Below are 27,930 nucleotides of genomic sequence, written 5' to 3' on the forward strand. Positions count from 1 at the left end.
CACACACAGAGTTTATTAAAGATTCGCCATGTTGGGAATGCAGCAGGTCAGAACAATCTGAACAGAGCTAGACTGAATCTGAGCCATGCACACACTTTTCTTTTTTTTCTTTTCTTTTTTCACGGGGGAGAGGGAAGGCAGGGCAAGTGGGGTCACACACACTTTCCTACGTACATATTTTTCCCTCTGCCCCCAACTGAATGTAAACAAACTGCTTGAGGGAAGGGTCTGTTTCAGTTCCGTCTTCCTATTCCTAAAGCCCATCACCCCTAAAGCCTATCACAGCTACTCACCCATAATAGGTACATAATCCAAACTTGTTGAGTCAAGTTTTACTGAATCTACCACAACTCCTAGAACAGGGGAAGGGAGGCTTTATTTGGAGTCAGAAGAACTGGGTTTAAATCCCAGCTCTGCTTCTCACTACCTGTGTGACCTTGGGCAATGGGCTTAACTTTTCTGTGTTTCAATTACTTCATCTCTAAAGTAAGGGGAGCTGGACTAGAAGAGGCGTCAAACTCATGACCACAAAACAATTCCCCAGTGCTGCCCAATCCAGATTAAAATGCAATTAGGAAATGTTTAATAAAATAAATAAAAGCACAGTACAATATAATGTTAATTTGGGGCTTTCTAAAGCAATATGCAGGCAAAGGAGATCAGTTGCTATTGGAGTTTTTAACTATACCACAGTAGTATATGACTTTTGAGATCCATTCCAACTCTAAATCCATGATCATATGATCACCCTCATTTTACATATGAAGAAACTGAGGCCCATAGAGGTTATAACTTCCCAGAGACCATATCATGAGCTAGTGGTAGTTGTGACTACATTAATCTGATCTCTTGGTTGCCAGCCCAATGACACTATTGTAGCACTTCCTTAATGTCCACTCCAAATTTCTATGCTTCTCCCAAGTTTCTACGAGTTTGTGACTCAGCATGACGTGGGGGTGAAGGTGGCGGTAAGGGGTGTTATTCTATGTCTCTCTCTATGTTGTTTATTCTTCTTTCCTAAATTAGAAATACAAAATTTTTACATTATATTTTTCACTATTTTCACATTTCTTTGGGGTTATAGTATATTTCTATTTTGAAATTCTATACCTTCTAAATTGCTAGCTGGGGTATAATCTAAGGTACTTGCTTTGGGTCTTCATTTCTCAGCAATTATATACATAATAAGACTTACCACTTGTTATTTTTAGTGAAAAGTCTGAATTATTGAACATTTCATTTTTCAGTGAAGTTTGAATACTTTCATAGGATTCCCCTTCCCTTAGTGTTCTTTTAAAAATCCTTTCACAAATAGATTGGAATCTTTTATAATGAGCACATTTATTATTAAAATGCAAGTGTTATACTAGAGAGATGCTTGTAGTTTTAATTGGCTCTCCCTCTTAAGCAGAGGAAACTTTTCTCCAGAACATACAAGTAATCTTCCCAGCACACTTCTTTTCCTATAGAAACCTTTCCCTCTCCCTCCCCTTCCCTTTCTATCTCTCTCTCTCCCCCTCCCTCCCTCCATGCCTCAAGTATTTCTAAAGAACCTTTTCTGATCTCTCCTTTAATCTACCCCCTTCAATCTTAATATTATACCTACATATATACACATACATACATATACATATAATATATATGTGTGTATATATGTATATGTATATATGTATATGTATGTGTATATATGTGTATATATATGTATGTGTATGTATGTGTATGTATATATATATAAAATTGAATTCACTGGCCTCAAGGAACTTCCATCCATGGAGGGAAGCTCCTTGAGGCCAGTGAATTCAATTTTTATCTTTGTATTCCCAGAGCCTAACACAGTGTCTTGCACATAGTAGGTACTCAAAATAATTAAATTGAACTGAAAGTACAGAGAGCTTAAGTTTTTTTTTATTCTGCCCAACCTGATGATCAACCATGATTCCAGAGGACTGATGATGAAAAATGCTACCTACCTCCTGACAGAGAGGAGACAGACTAAGACGCAGAATGAGACATTTTGGAATATGGTCAATGTGGGGGATTTATTTTGCTTGACTATGCATAGTTGTTACAAAGTTTTTTTTTTCTCTTTTTCCACTGGTGGAGGGTGGAGATGGAAGAGGGAGAAAATAAATTCGTGCTAATTGAAAAAAATTAAGTTTAATAACGTACATAAAAATAAAGTGCAAAAGTCAGATTCAGTCAATGTAACTGAGTCCAAATTAATGAAGTTTGCTATATAGGGCTCCTTTTTATGAAACTTTACAGAAGATTTCCAACCAAAAATGTAGAGGAGGGGTACAGTAAGTGAGAGAATTATGGAAGTAAATTGCTGCTCCTGACAGAGTGAATTCTGGGGACACCAGGATGATAACAGTTGCAGCAAAGAGTGTAAGTTTCCCCTGGTGGAGGTTCTGAAAGCTTTCCATGAATAGCTAAAGGGTTTCAAATGATTGCTCATACTTTGCAATAAACATGGTAATTTATGGTCCTTTAGAGTGTTGGATTTGGAGTTAAAGGGCCTGGGTTCAAATTCCAAATCTGCTCTTTACTACCTGTGTGACCTTGGGCAAGTCACTTAAGTTTGTTGGCTTTAGTGCCCTCATCTAGTCGCCTTCAGTTTTCCAGATGAGGAAAGTGAGGGTGTTGGACCATATGACCCCTAAAACTCCTCTGGCTCCAAATCTGTGATCCTCTATCAACCTTTATTACTAAACTTTTGGAAGAGCTCTGCTTGCTGTTGACAGCTAGAGTAGCTTTCCAAGGCCTGAAAAAAATTAGGCAAAGAAGAACTCCATTCAGTTCAATAAATGTTTTTCACCCTGAAATCTCCTTTAGGGACTCGGAACCTCATAATTATGACCAATAAAAACAACAACAAAAGTAGTAGTGGTGGCAGCATCAAAATTTTAGCTACCTCTTGAGATTTTCTTTCACCAAAATGGCTTCCTCATTATCAGTAAGATCTTGCCATATTTTTTTTCCCATGGAATGAGGTCCCTGATCACTGTTTATCAAAAACCTTGCATCTCTTTGGCTTGGAAAGATGATGATCTCTCACAGCAAAATCCATTTTCAAAGAATGCCAGCTATGCCAAAGGAAAATTTTCTCCCTCAAATGGCCTTTCTGTCTGGCCTGCTGAGTGAGGAACTGAGGTTCGGTTGGTCATTCCTTGACTGAGAGCTGGATTTCTGTGGGAGAAAAACCATCACTATATTCTTTTACTCGCTCTGGCTAAAGGAGAAGGCAGTCTCTCCAGAGTTATTTTAAAATCTGAAAGATGAAATCTGAATGCTCTGTTTAGAAGGAATAGCAAATCTGAAAGCTGTTTCCTTCAGTTCATAAAGGAAGACAGTTGCTTTAAAAAAAACCCATAGAGTCGAATGGTAATGTCTTATAAGCAAACACCATGAAAACTTAATGTATTTGTTCATCACAAAAAAAATAAAGTTTCCTTTAGCTCCTCCGTTATCCTGCTTATTTCCTAATAGCCCGACATTCATAAAAGGCCAAAGGACTCTGACCTTGACAAGCTAACTAAGCAGGAAAAGGCAATCATGTGTACAAGGTTGTCACCTACCCCACAAATTATGATAAAATATACCTCAGCAATGGAAAAAATAGTTGTATGTCTTCAGTGACATCCCCTGTAGTACGTTTAAGGATTTGAATAGGACAGCAATTTATTTTGCACTAAAATGTTTTATGGTTATCATAAAGCATTATGTCTTGAGAGACTGAAAGGTGATGCTTTTATGGACTCTAGCTTCTTGTTGCATTATCTTCACAGCTCAGAAATTATCTCTTTTTTTAAAAAAAGCCTACCCCTCCCTCCACTAACAAAGCATTTCACACCGTGGGTTAGGTAAAAGAAAGAGAAAATGAAAAAAAAATGAAAGTGCATCAGACAAAGGGCACAAAAGAACATATTTCCAACACGGAATAGTTTCAAAATGAATGATTATCTGGCTAATTAGTGAAATAAATAATAATAATTGCCTGTCCCTCCTCATTAGAGCCCTTGATATAAAATGGAACCCCGGAGCAGAGTTCCAGGGATCTTGGTTCGTAGCAAAAGAGTCATTTCAGATTTCATAAAGACACATACACGTGTGTGCATCAACACACACACACACACATTATTCATTATATCACTGCTGTCCATAAAGCTAATCCCCTAAGAAAAAAATGAAAAATGAGAAATAGGAGCAGGGGAAATGATATGAAGTCAAACTCATAGCAGAGATGGAATATTTCTGATGTGCTTCTGTGAAATAGGATTTATTCCCAGTTTAAGGAATTGAAAAAGTGAAATCGGATGAGTTCCTAGCCAAGACTACAGCAAAGGAGAAAGGAACTTTATACTTGGACAGAGCTCATCCAGCATAGAGTATCAGGAAGTATGAGGATTCAATACGGGCTCTCACGTGGTGCTCTGGCAACACCTTATAAATTAACCACACACACTTGGTATGACTGACCATTTGCAAAGACTGCTTTTTTCCTGTGGGCAGCTTTTCATTGGGTTGGTCATGTATAAGTTTCTTGAACTTCATTGCTCTCACCTTTTCCAGCCATCTGAAATGAGCATAGAACCTAGTTGCTACATGGCTCCCTGGAGCCAGACCAGCCAAACATATTACTAATGTTGGAAGCATTTGATTGGTTTCTAATGAGGCAGCAGATCAGCTTTTAGGGGTTGTTCTCCACTTGATGTATGCGTGGAGTTCTCATTAACATTAATCAACCAGAGAGGCTTGAGCAGCCTGGCACCATGAGATTCACTGGTTCCTATGATACTCTTCAGCCTTCCTATGTCTCCAACCTTTGCAAATGGTCATTCCTCCATGTTATAGAGTACATGGTGTTTTAAGCCAATGGGAAATGGAACTTTTCTTCTAAATATCCTTTCTTCTAAATGTTATCTCCTTAAGACCTTGAAATGATGCACTATCCCTCTCTCTCTCCCTCTGTCCTTGTGCCTTTTTCTTTCTCTCTCTCCTCCTCTCTCTACTTTTTTTCTCTCTCTCCCCCTTTCCCCTCTCTCTTCTCCCTCTGTCCTTGTGCCTTTTTCTTTCTCTCTCTCCTCCCTCTCTCTACTTTTTTTCTCTCTCTCCCCCTTCTCTCTGTATAGGACAAGTCACTGTGGGCCATTTCTCTCTGCAAGTATTTCTTTTTAGATGAAATCAAATTCAAGTGAATATCAAAGACAATCTTGAATGAGAAGGCCAAATTCATCATCTTCCTAAATACATCTTCTTCCTAACTTCCTTATTTCTGTCAAAGGTATCATTATCCTTCCAGCTACCCTCCCTCAAACCAAATACAATCTGATGCCAAGTTTCATCGATTTCACCTCCTTCACATCTATACCTTTCTGTCTACTCACATAGCTATTACCCTAGTTCAGGTCCTCAGTATATCTTACCTGGACTATTGCAATAGTCACCCTATCTCCAGGCTCATTCCTCTCTATCCTATGCTCTACTCAACTGCCAAAGTGATATCCTCAAAGCTGTCTCGATGGTGTTATTCTCCCACTCACGAAGCACCAGCAATTCTTTATCGCCATTTATAAACCTTAGGTTACCTTTCCAGGTTTATTACATGCCATTCACTGTAATTCACTGTTTGTTCCAGCCAAATTGATCTACTAGCTGTTCCTGGAATGCAGTACTTCATATGTCATCTCAGTGCATCTGGACAGGTCGTCTGCCATGCCTGGCAAACACATTGACTTCAGCTCTGGCTCTTAGAATCCCTAACTTCCTTCAAAGCAGGGTACCTCTTATTTAAGACTTTCCCCAATCCTCTTTGGTGCCCCTACCAAATTACTTAGGGGTATATGGGCTATTCAGGTAGGACTAGCACCTCTGCTGTGAGGGCTTGCTGAACGCTTTTCAGGGCTGCTCATTCACCTTTGGTGTTCACCTGTCACCCAGCTCTCACCTGTGGTTCCAAGAAGCAGTAGCATGTATGGTAGCCACACCACAGTAAAACTGTCTTGGTAGATGGGCTAAACTAGGCTGAGGATAGCCCATGGTCCTCAGACCCATCAGGGAGTTAGCAGGGTTTCTACTCAAAGCATATGAAATCTTCCCCCATCAGAATGGGAGGATGAGAACAATTTGTCCTAACGGCCATGAAGGCAGCTGAAACAGGCTCTGTGAAGCACTTAGAGCTTGGTCAGACATCAAAGATGCCAAGGTCCTCCACTGCATCCTGGGCTGCTACAAGTCTTCCTGACTTTTGTCTTGCCACTGGACTTTGACTCTGGAAGAGAGAATAAGGCTGACAACTTTGTGCAACACTGCCTCATTTAAATCTACTTCACAAGCAAGTCAAAACATCACCTTATTAATATCACTGGTCTTCAAGAAGGACAAACAACAGCCTATATATATGTGTTTCCTCCCACCCTGATCAAAGAACCTGTCTTTGGATCAGAATTGAATTTATGTCTCTGTATCCAAAACACCTAGCACTCAGTAGGAATTTTAAAGTGCTTATTGAATGAATGAATGAAATGAATGAATGAATGAATGAATGAAAAGTGCCAAAGACCACCTGCAGTTTAAAGGATGGTCTAGAAGAATGTCATGAAATTAATTTATGCCTCAACTAGACACCTTCTTACTGACTTAGTCCCAACAGATCGACCATGAGGGTGTCAGAAATGGTGCATACCCAGCTCACCTGTAACCCTCAAATAGATTTGCAGGTAGACGAGTAAGTAAATAGATATTAAAGAGGTGAAGGTCAACTCCAATTACTATAAACTCCAAGGAGTTGTCTGGATTCTTGCATCCTTCTTGTTGTGAGCCACTGGTAGGAGGTTTAGCAAGCTGACGTGTAGAGATTTGAGTTTGAGAGAAATTTGCTACATCTAGATTTCAAAGAATTTAGAATCAGAAGGCATCTTAGAGATCATTGAGTTCAATCAATTTATTTTATATGAGGACATTAAGGCCCCAAAGATGAAATGACCTGTCCAGGTTCATACACATACCAGTCATAAATAGAGGAGCCAAGATTTAAACTCCTATATTCTGGATCCAAAGCCACTGTACCATTCATTATGCCATGCTGCTTATTAACCTGTATTATCCACATAGTTACTTTACAGGCTCATTAGAGAGAGTCCAGTGGTACAACAGAGTCAGCCTTCTTTCCTTTTCTCTTTCAGAGCCTGAATAATCATTATTAAGTCACCAATCAATAATTAATAATCAATAAACAGATATTAAACATCTACTATGTGTCAGGCACTGAGCTAAGTACTGGGGATACAAAGAAAGGCAAAAGACAGTCCCTGTTCTCAAGGATTTGACAGTGTAATGGGGGTAAACTATACACAAATAAATATACTATATTTTATATATATAATATATATATACTATAAACAGGTAAACTATATACAAATAAACTCAATACAGGATAAACTGGAAATAATCAACAGAAGCAAGACACTATTAGGAAAGGCTTCCTGTAGAAGGTAAGATTTTAGCTGAGATTTGAAGGAAGCTGAGAAAGCCAGGAGATAGATAGACATGAAGAGGGAGACAATTCCAGGGGTAGGAGACAGCCAGCAAAAATGTCAAGGAGTCAGGAGATGGAGAGTCTTATGTGAGGAATAGAAAGGAGGCCAGGGTCATTGGATCACAGAGTTGGGAGGGGGAGGGGCCTTAAGAGAGAGGGGTCAAATACATGGTCCAGGGGCTACACCTGTGTGCTTGTTGTTCAGTCATTTCAGTTGAGTCCAACTCTTTGTAACCCCTCTGAAGCGGTTTGCCATTCCCTTCTCCAACTCATTTCACAGATAAGAAAACTGAGGTAAACAGGGTTAAGTGATTCGCCCAGGGTCACACAGCTAGTAAGTGTCTGAGGCTAGATTTGAACTCATCTTCCTGGCTCAAGACCCAGCACTCTATCTATTATGCCACCTAGTTGCCCATCTGAGCAGACTTGAGTGCAGAACAAGATTAAAATGTAATTAGAAACTATTTAACAAAATAAATGAAAATACAATACAACATAAGTGATGTGAATATATGGTTTTCTAAGTCAATATGCAGCCCAAAGGGATCCTTATGTTTGATTTAGTACCCCCACTTCCACTCCCAGTTTCTATTTGAATCTGACATCTTTGGTATAAGGTTTATATAAGAAGGCTGGAAAGGTTGAAAGGGCACAGGTTACAAAGAGCTTTGAATGCCAAGTAGAAGATTTTATGTTTGATCCTGGAGGTAACAGGGAGCTATTAAAGTTTGTTATTGAGTAAGAGTAGAGGGTGAATCTTTAGGAAGATCATTTTGATAACTCAGTGGAAAATGGATTGATAAATTGCACAGACTTTCTAATTGGCTCTGACCTCCACCTCCCATTTCTACTAAGTGGTGATAGGGAGTGGAGGGTGGAGAAAGAATGTCCCCTGTCTCTTTAAGCCAGGAATGGGCTCCCGTTCTTTCACTCTTATACTCCATGAATGAACACACATAGATAGGTCAAGTGCTTATTAGGTACAAAGCACCATGCTAAGCTCAGCCTTCTTTTCTCAAATCTCCAGACAAGCTCTCATTCTGCCTGGGTGAAGCAACTGTGACTATTCCCCAAAAGCACACAACCAGTAAGAAAATCCATAGGAAAAAGGGGTTGTTGTGGGGAGGGAGACTCAGAAGCCCCACCCAAAAGTTGGAGACAATATCAGCTGCATTTGAGCCAGTAGACCTAAACCCACATAACAAGCAATTACTGGAATGTATTGGAAGTAACAACACAGTGTGGCAAAATCTAGTATTTCCATCTATGTTGAGTTTAATCGGACGATGATTTCAATGTTGTAAGAATGATTTGTTATCCATTTTAATCCCCATCACTATCCACATCATCATCATTTTAATCCGTATCGCCATCCACTCCACCACCAGGCCACGTCATCAACATTTTTCAAAGGGGAGTGAGTACTGGAGAGATTGCTAAAGACTGAGGGGACTGGGATTTTGTTTTTCCCATTATCTATAAAATTGTGGGAGTGGAGGCCAAAACAATGTAGTGGTTTTGCTTATTGTTGCCATCAACACTTGAAATATCTAATGCATATTTACTTCCATATTTACTTAACAAAAACAAGACATGTCCTAGATTAATAGCCTATTGGAATGGCCAGGCAATGTGGTGGCAACTGTAGTCAGGAAGATCTAAGTTCAAATCCTGCCTTTGACATTAGCTGTGTGACCCTGCGCAAGTCACTAAACCTCCCATTTTTGGTTTCCCCATCTATAAAATGAAGATTATAATAGCCGCTTCCTTTACAAGGATGCTGTACAAATCAAATGAGGTGATAGATATTAAGGTTAATAATTAAGATATTTGCTAACCTTAAAGTACTATATAAATGTTAACTAATATTATAATTACTTATAGTGGCATTAATGGGATTTGTTTTGGGAGGCAGGCTAGATAACAGGTACCTCTGTTGAGTGTGTCTTGTTCCCATCACCATGTTTCATTAAGATAATATTTGCACAGAATTTTCACCATGCATTGCTGCATAGAATCTATGACTTTTGTTAAAGTTGATGAATTTTCCTGGTGATTTAGATGTCAGCCTCAAGTGAATACAATGCCTACCTTTCAAACACACACACACGCGCACACACACACACACTCAAACACACACACAAAATTCATTCTAAAAATTAGGCAACAGTACTTTCTCTATTTACCTGGCTAACTGGAAACCAAAGGGTAAATCTAAAGCATTCAAATTTCTGAATTATCTTGAGCCCCAAAGTCAGGGTCACTAGGCAGCAAAGGAGGTAAGAAGAAATATAATATAAACACATTAACCCCTTTGGGCATAAAAGATGGAGCAGCTCATGAAAACTAAAAAGGCAGACAGCCTCGTTGGTGCCACCAAACAGATTATTTCCAGATTAAGACAAATAATTGTCTGTGGACTTGGTAGAGGCAATGAGAAAAAATGACTCTGGCGATGCCTAGCTACCTTTTTTCACTTAAGTCATATGTATGATGGTGTCAGAGTGGTTACTGCTCATTCATTTTCATAGTCCAGGATCTACTGCGCCTCATAGTCTAATAACCTCTCTACAGTTGAAGAAGGGAATAAATACAAGTTCCTTGCTGTTAATAAGATTTGAAATGGTATCAGAAATTCTGACTGATGTTTCTTTCTTGTTTCTCAGTCTGTGGTCATGGGAGGGTCACCTTCTGACTTGTGAAACAGATGCCACAATTCGTCTGGAAAAAGTCTGAAGTCATAATGAATCATAGGCTTGGGAGTTGTATCAAATAGAGCAGACAACAGTCTTTTTTCTCATAAAAAGTTAGCCTGATTCTCTCTGGGTAGGATAAGTAACATCCTCCTTGATGTGGAAAAGAAAAAGTCATCCCTTCAGACCTTTGTGATATCTCAAAATGAGCCAGTCATCAATATAGATGCTGAACCATTTTCAAAGTAGTTTAGGTGATCACTGGGGAGGGCAGCAGCTGTCCGACCAGGTTGTCACCTGTGTTGCTAGTTCTACCTTGTTTCATCCTTGGCTTTGCAACCCTGATTTTTACTGTGTATGTTTCTGTACCACAAAGTTCTACTCTGATGTCATCACAGGAGGCAAGTGATCCTGGGTTCCCAAACTCTATTCCAGCAGAGAACAAGTGGCAGATTCCAACAATCCTGGAAATGCTTCAAGAATGAACTCATCCAGTGACTGGCTACTTTGCTATGATCCTGCCTTTGTCCCCCACGCCTGGAATGTACTCCCACCTTATCTCTTGGAATCCTTAATCTCCTTCAAGATCCAACTCAAGCATTACTTAGTACATGATCATTTTCCCCATTCTCCCAGCTGCTAGTGTCCTATCATTCTACACATACATAGATAGATAGATAAATAAATATATACACACATATACGTATGTATATATGTATGTATCATAAATTATAATATATGTATATATACAAATTAAATTATAGCATACTTATATATCAAATTTATATATAGTACATATCTTTATGTACATGCACATATATGTACTTGTTTACTCTAACAAAATGTAAGCACCTTGAAATCAAGGACTAGAACAGGCCTGGGGAACCTGTGGCCTCGAGGCCACATGTAGCTCTCTAGGTCCTCAAATGCCGCCCTTTTTGACTGAATCTAAACTTCACAGAATGTGGCCCTGAGGCGGCAGGTTCCCCCTACCTGGACTATAATATTTCATTTCTGTCCATGTAGCTTCAGTTCCTGGCACAGATTAGACACTTGACAAAAACTTGTTGATTTATTTCCAAAGATCATCCTAATTAAATCACCAAACAATGATTATTTAGTCAATTCTTTGACCAAAACAAGCCAGGAAACAAAAAAAAATCGAAAACAGTTCCCAGACTTATCCTTTCCTCTGTTTAAAGGATGGAGGTAAAGGAGCAAAAAAGGGGGAAGAGGGTACTCAGCCAAAGTCTCTTGTAAAGGATAAGAAGGTAGAGAAATTCAACCAAAAAATTGAAAAGGTGCTACAAAATAAATTAACACCTATTTAAATTCTTAGTGACTTCAATGAAAAGTTGGACTAGGAAATTTCAATTAAAGATGTTGGAAAATATGGTTTAAGGTTCAGAGAAAAAAAGAGGTTAAAGGTTTGTAGACCACACAGAAGCTTTTTTCTTAATTATCATTAATATACACTTCACAAAAGAGTCAAGAACCACCAAATATAGGAAGCATGGAATAACATCACAGAAATTAAATGGATTACATTTTAATAGATGGGAAATGACTGGTTGTCAATGGAGATATCATTTTTGAATCAGCTGTTTGTATACAGTCAAGTCTTTGACTCAGAGTGAAAATCAAAATCAGTAGAAATTGTGAGAAGAAAGAATAAAAATGAGAAGCTATGGCATTCAAATGAGGAAACTCCAGTCTTACCAATTTATAACAAGATATTGATGCAAAATGGGGGGAGGGGGAAGGAAGAATAAATAACAGACTTTACTATAGACTATCTAAATTTCCTAGAGAATTTTAAATAGTATAAATCAATTGCAACACTGAGGAGACCCAAACAACCTAGAAATGGGCTCAGCCAAACATTTGATATTTTTATTATATAGAGATATATGGTATCCAAGTGCAACACCACTAAAGAATATAACTTGTTTGAAGATCTGATGGAGGAGGATGGTGGAAGATTATAAACATTCTTACCTCATAAAACAGTGAGAAGTAATGGAGAGAAAAACAAGTTAATTAAAAGCTTGCTGAGAAACTCAACTAAGACAAATCATCCCAAGAGCACTTAAGAATAAAGCTAGAAGGAGGCTAGACAATAGAGGATAATTGGAAAAGATCTGTAAAAATCTTTCAACGAACTCTTTTCTCCAACAATGATAATGGAATCCCCGTTATACTATAAAATCCTTTAGAGAATAATCTACACAGATATTGAGGATATCCTCAGACTGAAACGGGTTGATTTTCATTAATAATATTCAATAGGACATTACATCTTTACAATCACACAATTGACTACCGGGTGTGGAGAAGGTAGTAGTCCAATTTACTCATTGTTGGCTTTTTTTAAAGCAAGTGATGTGTTAGAGCAATATATCCTCTTAAAGACTCCCCTTCAACAAGGTGTCTCCTATGCATGCAACAAAAATCAAATGATTCCTAGAAATACGCAACAACAAAACTACTTTGTTCAAGGACCCTCTGATTATTAATATTGAGCAAAGCATAAAACACTGATGAAGCATCCTTGCCACATTTCCCACCGTCGTTGATGAAGTCCACCGTAGCACCCAAATGGAAGAGACATTCCCTATAGCAATGAGGTCCTCTAAATGTTTCTATTTGCAGGTGACATTGTGCTGATTACATCAATCTGTGTAACACTATATATCCTCTGAGATGAGATCCATATTCTCTCTCTCAAAAAAAAGTTTAATCTGCTTATCCACACTGAGAAAAAAGGGGATTAAAAAGCCTTATTATTCAGAATGATATTCAGTTGGAGTTACAACCCATGGAGTTATTTTGGACAGAAAGGAGAGATGGAGAAAGGATTTGATCAAGAATTGAAAAGGAGGAAGAAAGTGGATTCCACTGGCTCATGAAATCTTAAGACCATAAATTTAGAACTAAAAGGAACTTTCAAGGTCATTTTGTTCAAACCATTCATTTTACAGATAATGAAAAGGAAGTTCAGAAAAGTTGACTATTTTGCCAAAGGTCTCAAGCTAGTAATTGGCAAAGCTAAGGCTTGAACTAAGGCCCTATGATTCCAAATCCAGTGCTCTTTCAATCACATTCTAATATTGGATTGTCCTTGTAAAGCTGTGTGGTACTTTTGGGGGTCCCAATCTTCTCCCTGAAACCAAAGTCCATTATTTTAATAGCAATATTCTACCAATAATAATACATGCTTGCAAATCATAGAATGCCAGTCTTTGAAGAATTAAGGTTGTGGGTCATGCAGAAGGCAATGGAGGGGTATAGGTTGATGAGGTTGCAATGTGCTAATTATCAAAGAAGTATTATGCAGAAGATGTGGTGTGAAGGATTTCATCAATGTGCTCTCTGAATGAAAATGGAGGTAGTTCATGAATGAAGAATTTCATGAAGCAAGAGTGAAGGACAGTCCGCACATTCCACTCACATCCATGCAATGTCAAGAGAGCTAGCAGAAGACCCCAAGCATGATGGGAATTACCATAAAACAGGAGCAAAAGTCAGCAGGACAAGATAATGTGGATGGGCTGGGATCTGTATTTTTGGAGGTACTATACACATCAGTGTGGACAAGTGGTGTCACAGTAGATAGAGCACTGGGCTTGGGAACAGGAAGACTCATCTTCATAAGTTCAAATCCAGTCTCAAATACTAGCTGTGTGATCCTGAGCAATAACTGACTTAACTTGGTTTGCCTCAGTTTTCTCATCTGTAAAATGACTTGGAGAAGCAAAGTGCAAATTACTCCAGTATTGTTGCCAAGAAAACCCCAAATAGAGTCATGAACAGTCGGATACAACTGAAATGATTCCACAACAGCAACACACACATCAGTGAGCTTATGGATTCATCAAAGTATCAAAGCATGGTCCTGTGCGTAAGTGTAAGCAAAGTAGATTTTAGTTATTATTCCTTGGAGTTTAGCTTCCCAGGATCTATGGCCATAACAATCTCGTGTTCCCAGGTATTTTGCCTTGCCAATCAGATGCTGAGTCATGTAGACTTTCATGCCTTCTGGCTCTGAGAGATTGGTGTTTTGCCTGGGGGCTCGCTGATGGGAAGGACCTTTTGATTTCCTGGATGGGACTTTGGGTAGCCACTTGTTAAGGAGCACCCCTGGCTACTCAGATGTTGGTGCTCTCCCAGTCTGGTGATGGATGTAAATATTTCTATTACTCTGTTGAGACAGTTGGAGCCCTGTCTATTGGATCTCTGGGGTAATTTCTCTATGTTTCTGTGCTTGTTCTTTCTTGGGTACTCACTACTTTACCTTTAATTAAAGTAAGATTATTAACCCCTTTGAAGCTGTCTTTCCTTTACAAAAGCAGATCAAGAACCTGTGCTAGAAGCTCACCCTTTGTGCTAGTATGGTTGCTAATACATTGTGCCATGGTAGAACGGAAGCTCTGGTCTGCAGGTAGGAAGACATTTCCAGTTCTCACCATCATCCCATCTACCCTCCACAAAAGGGTCAGAAAATAGACCTTTAGTGAGCTATCAAGATAATAGTTACTCTGTGACCCTAATTTCCTAATCTATTTCCTACCCATGGAAGGCCATATCTTCCCGTAACAGTATCTATTTGTATAGAGTCATCCATACCATCATGAGTATGGTGCTGCGGTCTAAGAATGGAAACAACACAAAGAACTGTGAGATCTCAAGTAGTACAAATAGGGAATCCTACAAAATGGTTGTGCTTTTCGAATTTGTACTGCATGTTTCCACTGGGCTGGAACCAATTACCACATTTTACATAATTATAACTTCAAATAATGCAAATTCAAATAAATGTGACTACTTTGTGAGATTAATTATTTGTACTAATTGAGACCACTTCATCAGCTCGGCAGTCAACTTTCCTCCATAAATAAAAATCTGCATGACTTATTGAGAAGACCAAAGGTAATTACTTAGATCCCTACTCACCTTCCTTCTTTTTCACAAAGATCTCCCCTAATGCAAACTCTGACTGGCTCTTCATGTGCAAACTGTCTAGTTAGGTTAGATACTTAGGTTCAAATATCTGGATATTTCAGGTGAATGTGGATTGGGCCCCAAATTAGCCAAATATTAGATGATAGAATGTACTTTGGAAGACCCACACTGACCTATACAATTTCTGGATTTCAACTCCTTCTCTCTACCTACCGTCCTGCCCTCCTGGGCAACCCCTGATCAGGTGTTCTCCTTTGCTCTTTGTTGATTCATTCCCTGGGATCACAATTTTTGGAAGGACCCTAGCCAGGCTTCACCTCCCTGTTGCCTTGATTCTCTCTGCACTATAGCTTCTTCTCCTCACTTTCTGCATCAGCCCCATAGCAGTACCCTTCCTCTTCTTCCTCTGCTTTCTAGCACCCTGAAATATGCTGCCCTCCCTCATTAGAATGTAAGCTTCTTGAGGGTAAAGACTATCTTGCTTGTTTGTGCTTGTATCCTCAACACTTAGCACAGTGCCTGATTCATAGCAAGTGTTTAATTCACTGCTTTGTGTTTGTCCTTTGTTCCCGAAGAGGACCATGACATCAGGGAAATGATGACATGACTTGCAGTTGACTTTGATTTGAGTGAGGGAGGGCTGTGCAAGGTCACCAGCCTCACTTTCTCCTCCAGAGCCATCTAGGACCAGTGGCCTTCACCAGGATGACTGGAGATGGTCCAGGACACACTGGGAGACCCTGGCCCTTTCAGGCTAAGGTCTTTTCAGGTTCTCGCTTTGAGTGAGGCAACACCCATTCAGTGAATAGGCCTCTTTAAGAAGTGAATTTTGGGGAGGCAATTGGGGTTAAGTGACTTGCCTAGGGTCACACAGCTAGTAAGTGTCAAATATCTGAGGCCAGATTTGAACTCAGGTCCTCCTGACTCCAGGGCCAGTGCTCTATCCACTGTGCCACCTAGCTGCCCCCAAGTGTTTAATAAATGCTTTATCTACCAATTTAAATCTTTTTGACAATTTATTAAAGCAGAACTAATAATAATAGCTAACATTTATATCATACTTATTACCAGTGCTAGGTACTGTTCCAAATATAATTATTATCTCTTTTGATTCTCACAGCAACCTTGGGTGGTAGCTGCTATTAATTTCCATTTTTGCAGATGAAGAAATTCATGTAAAAGAAGTTATGTGACTTGCCCAAAGTCATGCAGCTAGTACATGTCTGAAGTCAAGTTTGAACTCATTTTTCTGACTCCAGGCCTAACACTCTATCTGCTTCACTACCTAGTTGTCCCACCTAGGTTTATAGTAAGGATATTTTCTTAAATGATTTCTCTTTTGGGTATCTGCCTTATGTCATCTGTTAAAACTGTTGGTTTCTTATCCTCTTATAGTTAGGAGAAAGCACATGGGTATTCAGTGTGTGCTCTGGTCCCTTCTCTCTTAAATGCTAAGATGATTAAAAGAATTTGGATCTAAAGCATGTGTTCTACAGCTTAAGGACGATGCTTACAAATAAGTTCACGTGCTTTGACAACGTACAAACTCAATAACATCGAGTCCAACTACAGAACTTTTGGGTCTGCCATTGACACAGTATAACTCGTTACTCTCAGATAGGGGAGCCAGAAAAATGCCACTGGATTTGGAATCCTTCTGAATCAATGCCATGTGGATTGTGTGATTTTAACGAAACTTCTATATATAGGTCTGTTGATGTTAGTTCTGGGATTCCAACTTTAGAGATTAATTCCAATATGGAATCAATTCATTCGAGATTTTCAGTTTTAAGGAACTCCCCATTAAAATTCAAATATTCCTGAGAAGTACAACATCTTATTTGTTTATTCATCATTTTTGAAAAGGACCAATGACATCACAGGGTGTTGTCTTGGCTTACACTCAAATTGGATTTAAGTGAGGCACAGTTACACAAAGTCATCAGCCTCACTCTCTCTTCCAGAATATGCCAAGATGGTTCTGCCAGAGTATGACTATTGCACATGCTACATCTTGGAGCCACAGGTGAGAGTTGGGTGACAGGTGGACACCAAAGGTAGATGAGCACCCCTGAAAAGGCTTCAGCATGTTCTCATACCAGAGGTGCAAGTCCTCCCTGAATACCCCATACACCCCAATATCTTACTTAAGGTAAGGCAAAAGCATATTAAGAAGGTTATAGCTTAGAAGGATTTCAGATACTACCTTGACAGAATACAGGAGCAGGGTAAGAAAGTGAGCCCCAAGAAAGAGAGAGAGGAAACTTAAAAGGAAGCTAGAAGGTACCTAAGATAAATTCCTTGAGGAAAAAAATTTGGCAATATTTCTTCCCTACAGAAAAGAAGTTCTTAACTTTTTTTGCATCATAGACCCCTTTGGTAGCCTGGTGAACCCGGACCCTCCCTAGAATAATGTTTTTAAATTCATTCAATAAAATAACACAGGATTACAAAGGAAACCAATTATATTGAAATACAGTTCTCAAAATATTTTTGAAACAAGTTCACAGACCCTAGGTTATAAACCCTTGCAGTAGAAGAAAATCTCAGAATAAGTAATGGTCTACAACAGGGAGCTTTGAAGAGAACTGAATCTTAAGCAGAGACCTATATACCTTTGCACCAAAAGGAGGAGCCTTTATGACTTAGTCTAGTCCTGACCTCGTTTGAGCGCAGGCATGAATATCAATGACAATTCGAATACACGTAACAATATTTTATGTTGGGGGTGAGGGGGACACCTTAAGTCCAAATAGTATAAAGAACAACCCTACTTGGTTTTAAGACCCTTACCCATTACTGCAGTGCCACTTCCTTACTGAAAATAGCAAAACTTAAAAAAAAATTAAATAAAATACCCCATTAAATATTTCAGAGAACCTCATTAAAACATTTTACTATTTGCACTGATTATCATGTGGCTGCTATGTGGGTGCCCATAAATCTGACTGCATTAGGTTTGCAGGCCTTTATTCCAGATAATTTCTTCTCCCTATGTGGACTTTCCCAGGAAATGAGATTTAATGACTCACAGTACTCACTGATAATCACTGGAGAGCTCATTAGCTTTTTGTCAGATTTGTACCTACTATCTGCCCCCAATATGCCTGTGACTTCTTTTGAGTTAAATATGATATTACCAAGAGGGAGAGCTCAGAAGACTGTGTCTGTACCATTAATGTTGGGGAACTTAAAATACTATATAAATATTTTTACATATGTTAAAAGGCATCTGAGAGTTAAAGGGGAAAAAAATAACAAAAACACAACATCCCCTATTGATGGCATTGCTATTTGGATGACACACATCATTAAAAAAAAATAAAGTTTGACATTTCCACTTTTGCCAGCCTTCCTGAGTCTGTTTAAATGCCTGGAACTATTATCAAAGCTGAGGTTGCTTCCAAGTACAGAAGAAAATCATCTGCTTATACATGCAGGTCATTGAGTCTTGGGACTTTTAAAAAGTACATCTACACAGAGATACTTATGAAGGCCTTGAAAGATTTCTCAACTTTAGGACCTTCAGCTCTCACTGACAAGACTTCTTATGGTTCCTTATTAATAGGGATGGGTCCTAGGGCTGTGATGAAGAAATTCTCCCTACTGATGCAGCTTTCTCTATAATTTAGAGTTCTAAAAAGTTGGCTGTAACACTGAGAGGTTAAGGGATGTGCCCAACACCATACAGCCAGTACGTATCCAAGGGGATGCTTGAATTCATGTCTTCTTTATTCCATGGCTGGCTCTATACACTGAATGTTACTACCTCTGCTATATTAAAAGGCTGTGGGAATCTTTAATCACCTACACCTTGGAGTAGATGGCAAATTCTTTTGCAAATTATCTCAGTAATACTTACTAGTTGTAACCTGATATTGAAATGACCCATTAAAAGTGATATGTCATTGATTACCTGTATGTAGCTTATATCAGATTGCTTACCAGTTCAGGGAGAGGGGAGGGATGGGAAGGAAAGATAGAATTTGGAACTCAAAACTTAAAAAAGAAACAATGAGTGTTAAGAATTGTTTTTTCATGTAATTGGGGGAAAATAAAATATTATTTTAAAAAAGTGATATGTTGTGAGTGGCCTGAGGCTAAAACTACCTAAGTACTCTCGAGGATCCTCACATTGTTTAAAAAAATGCTGAAGTAGGGCATTGATCCAGCATGACTGAGCATGAGACATCAACAGAAACTAGAATCACAAAATTCTACAGTGAATTGGTAGGATGCTTTACCATCAAGTTCTAAGAACTCTGACACAAATATTACCCATACAGACCATAGGATTATACATTTAGAGATGGAAGGGACCTAGTCTAAATCATCAGATAAGGAAACTGCTGCCTAGATAGTGGTGATGAATATAATAAAAAGGCATCTGAGATCATTTCATTTTCAGCTCAGCCTCTCATTTTAGTCACTTTTAGCTACCCTGAGAGTAAGGTTAGGTACGTATTTTTTTCTACGCAGTTTGAAGAACCGGGGTGAATTTCTGAAATGTAGTAGGATACATCCTTTTCAGAGTGTCTTCAGGTAAAAAATTTCTAGTTAGTTAAATTAAGATTTTAAAAGAACTCTGGCACAATTTTTGGTTTTTTTCTTCTTCCTCCAGCAACTACAGGTTGAAATGCCCCAGGAGCATTGCCAATTGCTTTCTTCACCATCACTCCCTACCCTAAGGAAACAACCAGCAGTTGTGGAGCCATGTGGTACATGCTGTACAAAGATGGCTTCCTGCAGTTCACACAGCTTGATTTCACTTCCACAGAAGAACAGACCCTGGGGAGGGCAGAGGAAAGATAAAAGATGATAACAGAAACAAAAACAACAGAAACCAAAAATTCTGCGTGTACATGACTGTACTTCACTGAGTCCTATGTGCTAACATATAGATATGGGAAAAAGGGGAAAAGTGTTTTTTCTTTATAAAAAATTAAACTAACGGCCTGGAATACTCTTTATGTTCTTTTCCTACTTTATGACACTTATCCTTCTATCAAGGAGAAGCTGAAGTCCTAACTCCAGCAGGGTTTTTCCCTGTTCACCTACCCCATCCCTTAATGATTTCTTCTTCTTCTAACACTCTTTGTATGGCTCATCTGACATGCCACAATCTGACACGCCACATACACAAACATCTTTTTCATGCGTTCATACCTTGTTCCATCAGGGTGGCTCTAAGGTCCTTAAGCATGCAAGGTCTATGTTTTGTATTTTTATATTCCCCACAGCATATAACACAGTACCCTGCACCAAAGTAGATACTTGGTAAATATTTTTTGAGTAATGATTTGTTTTTAAAGGATTTGGCTACTGCTTTCATCTATTTCTAAGATCTTGGTATTGTTTTTCTGCATTTAATTCCAAGTCTCTATAGTAAAAGATGGTTTCCTTTTATAATAAGGTGGTTCTAGTCATAATTATTTATTGTAGTGGCTTCACTGCAAGAGTAGGCTGCTGTTGTAATAATCTCTGTAGCATGAGAACTGGTGCCAGTTTTCTCTTCTCACTCCACTGTCAAACATATTCCCACCTTCACCTTTTCCCATGGGGCTAATGAATCATGCTTCCGTGACCTGGAACCTTCCCTTAAGTATACTTAGTTTGACCACAGTATCTTAAATGGGCCTTTATGAAGGGAGGCAAGTCACATGTCCTTCCGGACTATAGACCATTTAGCACCCATAAAAAGGTGCAATGTACAATGCTGTTTTCATATGGCCTACAACTAGAAAGGATGAAGAAATAGAGGCCTTTCAGGTCTGCATCAAGATGTATTGTATTTCACTGCCTTATAGAGTCAGGAATATATGGGTTTAAATCCTACTACAAATGCTTACTAATAATATGACCTTAGACAAGTCACTTTAACCTTTCTATGCCTCAGTTTCTTCATTTGTAAAATAGAGGTTGGATTTGATTGCCTCCACAGCTCCTTTCAGCTTTAAATCTATAATTGTATGACCCTATGATATGATATACAGTTCTTTTCTTGCAGAACAGGCTAAATGTTAACAGAAGTTTGTATGAAAACAAGAGATAGCACTCATTTTTCTTTGTCAAGAGCTTCTTACTTCAAATGTGAACTGGAAATGATAAGCTTTAAAATGTTCTTAAAGCCTCTTACATTATGACTCCTATAATGAGAATTGTTTCCTGAATTAAGCTTGAACCATTGGGTGCTGTTCAAGGTCCTGATCCGTCTTTTTGCAACCAGCATAAAGAATCTGAGTCTCCCACAAAGGAGAAGCGACATCAGTATCCCTCTATATGTTGCCTTACACAAGTAATTAGAATCCTTAGAATGTAGAGAGTTATTTTTCTTAGACCTTTCATTAGCTCATTTGTAAATAAACTTTAGCGAATTATTATTAATAATAATGATAGCTAGCATTTATAGAGATTGTTAATGCTTGCAAAGTGCTTTACAGATATTATCTTATCCTCACAACAATCTTGGGAGGTAGGTGCTATTATTATCTCCAGGATCAAAAATAAAGTCTTTTGTTTGTTATTTGAAGCTCTTCCCAACGTGGATCCTTATACATTCCCAGTCTTCTTACATATTATTCCCTTCCATACATTTAACAATTGAGGCAAACCTCCCTACTTACTTTTTCTCATGCATGGCACTGCATCTCTCACTACTTTTGCTCTGACTGTTCCCCCTTACCTAGTGTTACTTCTGCTTTATAGTTTCTTTCAAGAGACTCAGTCAAAAGACCACCTCATGCAGGAAGTCTTTCCCGGTCTTACTTACTAGCTAGTAACATCTTCTAAAGTAAAGTCCATTCTAAATCTAAAGTAACCATCCATATATTCTGTAGGAATCTTCTCTCTCTCTCTCTCTCTCTGTGTGTGTGTGTGTCTCTCTCTCTCTGTCTCAGTCTCTCTCTCTGTCTCTCTCTCTCCATATATATATATATCCATTAAAATGTAAGCTTCATTGGGGGAAGGGACCATTGTTGCCTTTCTTATCTTCAGCACATGGTTAAGTGTTTAATAAATGCTTGTTGATTATAAATATTTGAGACATGTAAAATGGAGTATCCAGTTAATAGAACACAGCAGGCCATTTTCTTTACTAAGAATTATAATTTGCAGGGCTAAAATTAAGGTGTTGGAGTTAAAAACAAATGCTGAAAATTGAAACTATGCTAACAATAGCTAAACTATCCATACCCTTTGATCCAGAGATCCCACTGCTAGGTATATACTCCCAAAGAGATCAATAATAAAAATAAAGATCCTATATGTAGCAAGATATTCATAGCAGTACTTTTTGTAGTTACAAAGAAGTGTAAACAAAGGAGAGCCCCTTTGATTGGGGGGTATTTAAAGAAACTGGTACATGAATATGATGGAATATTATTATGCTGCAAGAAGTGATTAATATGAAGTATATAGAAAGACATGTATCAACTAATGAATTGTGAAATAAGCAGGATAAGGGAAACAATATGTATGCACAAGAGCTAAAACCATGTATATAGAAAGAACAACAAAAAAAAATAAAATTGGATGCTGTGAAATCATAATAAGCAAGTTTGGTCCCAAAGAAGAGATATAAGAATGCATTTCACTCTCTCCTTGGCATAGCTGTGAAACTCTAGTGTGGTTGATGTGTTGGTTAGTTTCATTAATTTTTTTCCTTTTAAAAATTCTTTCTCATGAATGTTGACTGTATGCGAGAGAGGATGGTATGAGATATATTGCAAAATGTAAGTGGTATAAAATAAAATGCAAATAAAATTTAAACTATCAAATAATATAAAATAAAATAAATGTAGGTTGTATTTCTCTTGCTTGTCTAAAAAAATAAAAGAAAAAAGTGTTGAGAGGCTGTATTTAAAAGGGAAGTGATTAGAGTGGCTTAGCTAGAGTCAAGAAGACCTGAGTTCAAATTTTACCTCCAACACTTATTTGCTGTGTTTCCCTGGTCCCACTGATTACCTTCCTAGAATTCAGTTTTCTCACCCATAAAATGGGGGCATTAACACCTGCAATACTGAACTCATAGGGTTTCTGTGAGATCCCAATGAGATAATATATAGGTAACAAACATTGCAAACCTTAAAGGGTGCAAAATGAGGGCAATGTGGGCCCAGAAATCTGAGGGCTCTACTTCCTTGTACATTAAGGACACTGAAGGATGCTATTCAGATGGTCATGTGGGTACTGTTCTCTAGTTCCAATAGGTGGGAGACCCCTTAAGAGTTGACTGTCTAATTTTTTCTCCTACCTCTAAATGTTTATGTCTCACTTTTCTTTAGCTAAGCCACTTGCCCTGCTAGGAATGCATTTGGTCACAACTCAAAGGATCCTTTTGATAACCTTAAGGGTGAGTTAGGATAGTTAACTATATTTCAAAAGGGCCAGATGACAGAATCTCAGGCTTCAGTTTGAATTCAGCATTTCAGTGTCATCCATTTCTCACCTGAATGACACTTTCTGCTGCCTGATGATTTTCAACAGAATTCCTTCATCTGAATTATGGCCTTGTAGTCAATGGCAGGCGATACACTATTCTATATATAATTTTAAAATACAAAGGCAAATGGCATGGAACAATTAGAATCCATGACTTGGAAGTCTGGCTTTGTGATGGCATAGGCAAACAAGGGCCTCTTGACTTTAACCTATGGGTTCCACTTCATGTGCATTGTATTTTTCATACATCAGGGAGTTTTATAAATTTGTTCTATATAACCCGGCAGACTTATTTTGCCAGCAAAATATAAGCAAAACAAATATGTCAGGGTAATGATGCCAGGACTCTTTCTTATTGAAAAAAAGCAGTTTATTAATACCTTATTGCTACAAGCTAGATCTTATTATCATCTTGGGTCATTTAGAATCTTATTAGGTATTCTGCTGGTGGATGAATAATCCTGTGATAAATTCTTTGCCATGTCCTTCACAGTTGTCATAGCAGGATCATAAACAGCATTTATAACAATCTAGCCTAGAGGAAACGGCTTACAATGGTCTGTTTAGCATGCAGGAAATATTCAGATGTGCCGTGTCTGGTTAGACACAAGGCCCACAGGAGAGACACCAAAGTTAAATGCAGAATGGGCTTTTCTAAAGATTTCCCTTTGAAAAAGACATTGGGTCAGGGACATGGGGACCAAAATCAGTTGTTGGGCTATTGAGAGTTTTTCTCCAACAGTTCTGCCAGTCAGCAGAGGGAAGCATCTCTAGACCAATTCCTTTCTGAAAGATTATTCAGGTCTCAACCCTTAACTCCAAAGCAAGGTAAAAATTATTTCCTGTTGATTGATATGCCATTTTAAAATTTACATATGAAACTTTTTCAGGGATCAAAATAATATTCATCTAATATTTTCCCTCTATAGCTGGCTCTGTTCAGTTATTGTATGGTGCTAATGAGTTAATGAGAAAGAAACCCTGAGCCTTATCTTTAACCAGTATGTTTTATGACATTTCAAGGCTACAGACTGCCTCTGCAACCCTGACCCATAGCAAAAATATATAATATTAGTCACTAGATGAATTGGATATGAATGTGAATTTACAATAATTCAAATTTATCCTCGCTACTGGGAAAATAACATAGACATGAGGCATTATGGGTGTGTTGTGTTACATACACTGTCAGACTTGGTCATAGCTGTCAAATGGTTTTCTCGATACTTTTTCTCTGTTACAGTGGAAGACTCATTGTGTGTCTGCGTGGGCAATATCCAGAAATGAATGTGATATAAAAACAAATAGGCAATAAAAATTTTAAATCTAAGAAAGAAAAAGAAAAGAATTCTAAGTCATAGCAATATAGGACCATAGGTTTTGAGCTGAAGGGAAACTTGAAAACCATCAAGGGCAACCTCATCATTTTACATATGATGAAACTGAGAGAGAAAGGTTAATTGACTTGCCTAGGGTCACATAGCCAGTAAGTGGCTCAGAAAGGATCTGAAGCCAAATCTTCTTAATTCTATTTCTAGTTCTTTATATAAGGTAAATATGTAACACTATCTCCACTTTCAGGGATAACAGTATGACATCATGGAAAGAATACTTAACTCAAAGTCAGAAGACTCAAATTCAAGCTCTGAAATTTACTAGTTGTGTGACCTTGGGCAACTCACCCGATATCTCAAATCCTCAGTTTCCACATTTGCAAAAGGAGGTAATACTTGTACAGGATTGTTGTGAAAAAATATTTCATAAAGTCCTCTCTACATGTGCATTACCAATTATTATCTAAAGAGAATACTTATTTTCTGTAGTCCAGATTGTAATAGCAATTTTCCTAAGCATAAAGTGAGTTGCTATATAAACTAAACTAAAAACCTAGAGCTTTTTATACTAGGAGGTAAGAGTGGTTCAGATTTTGGTATATTTTGGAGGAAAATAAGATCAAATCTTTAATTTTTCCTGCTTGAAAATCAGAGATTTCAATGTACAACAGTAAGTTAAGTAGAACACATTTTTGGAAGAGAACTTCATATTTGAGCATTGGAGTTCCTCCCTTCTTTTGGATTTCATCCTTAGATGGTACAGTAGGAAGAATTCTGACTTTGGAGTCAAAAAGCTGGGTTCAAATCACAACTTTGCCAAGTTTTCTGTGACCTTGAGTGAGTTGTTTAAATTCTTTGGACCTGTCCTAAGGGGACCTTGGGGACCAAACCTGAAAATCCATGAGTGATGATCTGGGAAAGGTAGCATAGAGGGAGTATTCCGTAAGAATCACCTCAAACTGAAGTAGCAGAAAAGATAACATTCATTCCCTATATTCATTAAAAACTATCTTTTGAGCGCCTATTTTGTCCATGATTCAATACTGTGCAGGAAGGGGAAGAGGATATAAAGAGTATCAGATCTGGCTCATATTCTCCAGAAGCTTATAAGGTAACAAACATGCATTCTACTAGAAATTTAAATTAAAAGATAATATTCACCTGGATGAAATCAAGATAGCATTATGTCATAGTCATTTCTCATGTGGGAAGCTTATTTAATTCTTGACTTCTATAGAAAATCACCTGGGTTTTCTTGTAGGTTATCATTTTTATCTTAACAAATTTGATTTAGAATTGTATGTTGAGGTCAATCATCGGCAAAGGGGCCTGAGGCAAGCAATTTGCTTTTTCCCTAAAGCTATAATGCAACAAGGTGCCTGGCAGAGGTCTACACCGGTCTTTGTACCTTCCTGAGAGTTCATAAACTGCATATTGTCCTTCTGTATTGTCGTTGCTGGGCTATGAATAAGTGATTACTGCTGGAGTGCCTACTGTGGATTAGATCAATTGCTTCCACAATTCCCAATGAGTGAACGTATAACCCTCGCACTGATTGATTGACTTAACACCAGCCAATTAGAGCTTAAACTGTCTAATTAACAAGCAAGAGATTGAGCCATCAACTCTGGAATTTCGAGGCCGTTAATATTACCTGAACAATAGAGGGTGGTCAGGTGTATATTATCACAGGAAACAACTAATAAAAATAATAGTATACTAGACACTTTGCAAATATGAAAATACAAATAATAATCCTGAGAGAGATAATAATAAAATAAGCAAAGATATTTGATGCTTCAGGCTCAAAGAGGCGAAACTTGTACAATTGACAGCTTCTATCTCTATACATATACACATATTCGTTTCTTAAACCATATTCTGTTCATAAGGCATAAATACAAATAAAATCATATGTGTACCCAATAAATAGAACTCTCCCATAAATCGCTTCCATTTTTTGCATTATTCCTATTTTAACAATTACCAGAATCCAACATGATATCATTCTCCACATTACTAAAATCCATTAAGAAATTCACAAAGCAATTAGCTTTGCAATAACTACAATTAAAATATAGGCCTTTCTTTACTCTTTTGTCAATAGTATAGCTACACAGTTTGCATTCTTCCCTAGGAAGGCTTGGCAACTATAACCTCCTACTAATAGCCTAGAACATTAATTATTGAAGTCTTTGATGAAGATCTTTAAAATCTTCTCAGAGACTTTGGTTAGAAAAACTAAAATTCCCACTAGAAAATTGCTCATTTTCCCTCTAAAAGTAGCCACCCAAAAGAGAAAGAAATGTACTTGAGGAGATGTTGGAAACATTTATTTAGCCATGACCAGATGTTTTGTAAATACTTCTGAAGACATAGGATAGCATACTATCTTATCCTTAAAGCCATAGACTCATCTGCTACTGAGATAATATTTAGCAAAGACAGACATTTTAGGAAAGTCACTGAGAGAAGAAAAAAATCTCAGGTATGTGTATGTTATTAATCATAATTAAAGCAGATTTGACAGGTTCTTGGCAGCAAAGGCTATGAGCTCCTTTCTTTGACACTAAAATCCTCGAGGAATACTTGTTATTCCATTATCAAGTCCATTGGTCTTTACACTTAGACTACCTAGTCTGAGAATACCAGGTCTTAGAGAGAGAAAACCTGAGCTCTGACAGTTATTGTTTGTCTGCAGATGGTACCATTTATAGTGCACAGGACAACTCACCATGCTCAGATGAAAGAAGGGCTCCCAGCAAATGCATGGCCTCCTACCATAATATATTGCAACTGAAGGGTCATGCTTCAGGGATGTTTGTTTTTCTTGGTACAGATGGCTTTGCACTTTGGATTTTGTCATTCAGTTGGAAAAGGAACATTTGCTTCGCACTGCATTGGCATCCTCTTATTAGTGGGAAATGGGAAGTGGATGACTTTCAAAAGAAGGGCTCATTTTAAT

Source organism: Trichosurus vulpecula, chromosome 8, assembly GCF_011100635.1.
Source record: "Trichosurus vulpecula isolate mTriVul1 chromosome 8, mTriVul1.pri, whole genome shotgun sequence".
Classification (NCBI taxonomy): domain Eukaryota; kingdom Metazoa; phylum Chordata; class Mammalia; order Diprotodontia; family Phalangeridae; genus Trichosurus; species Trichosurus vulpecula.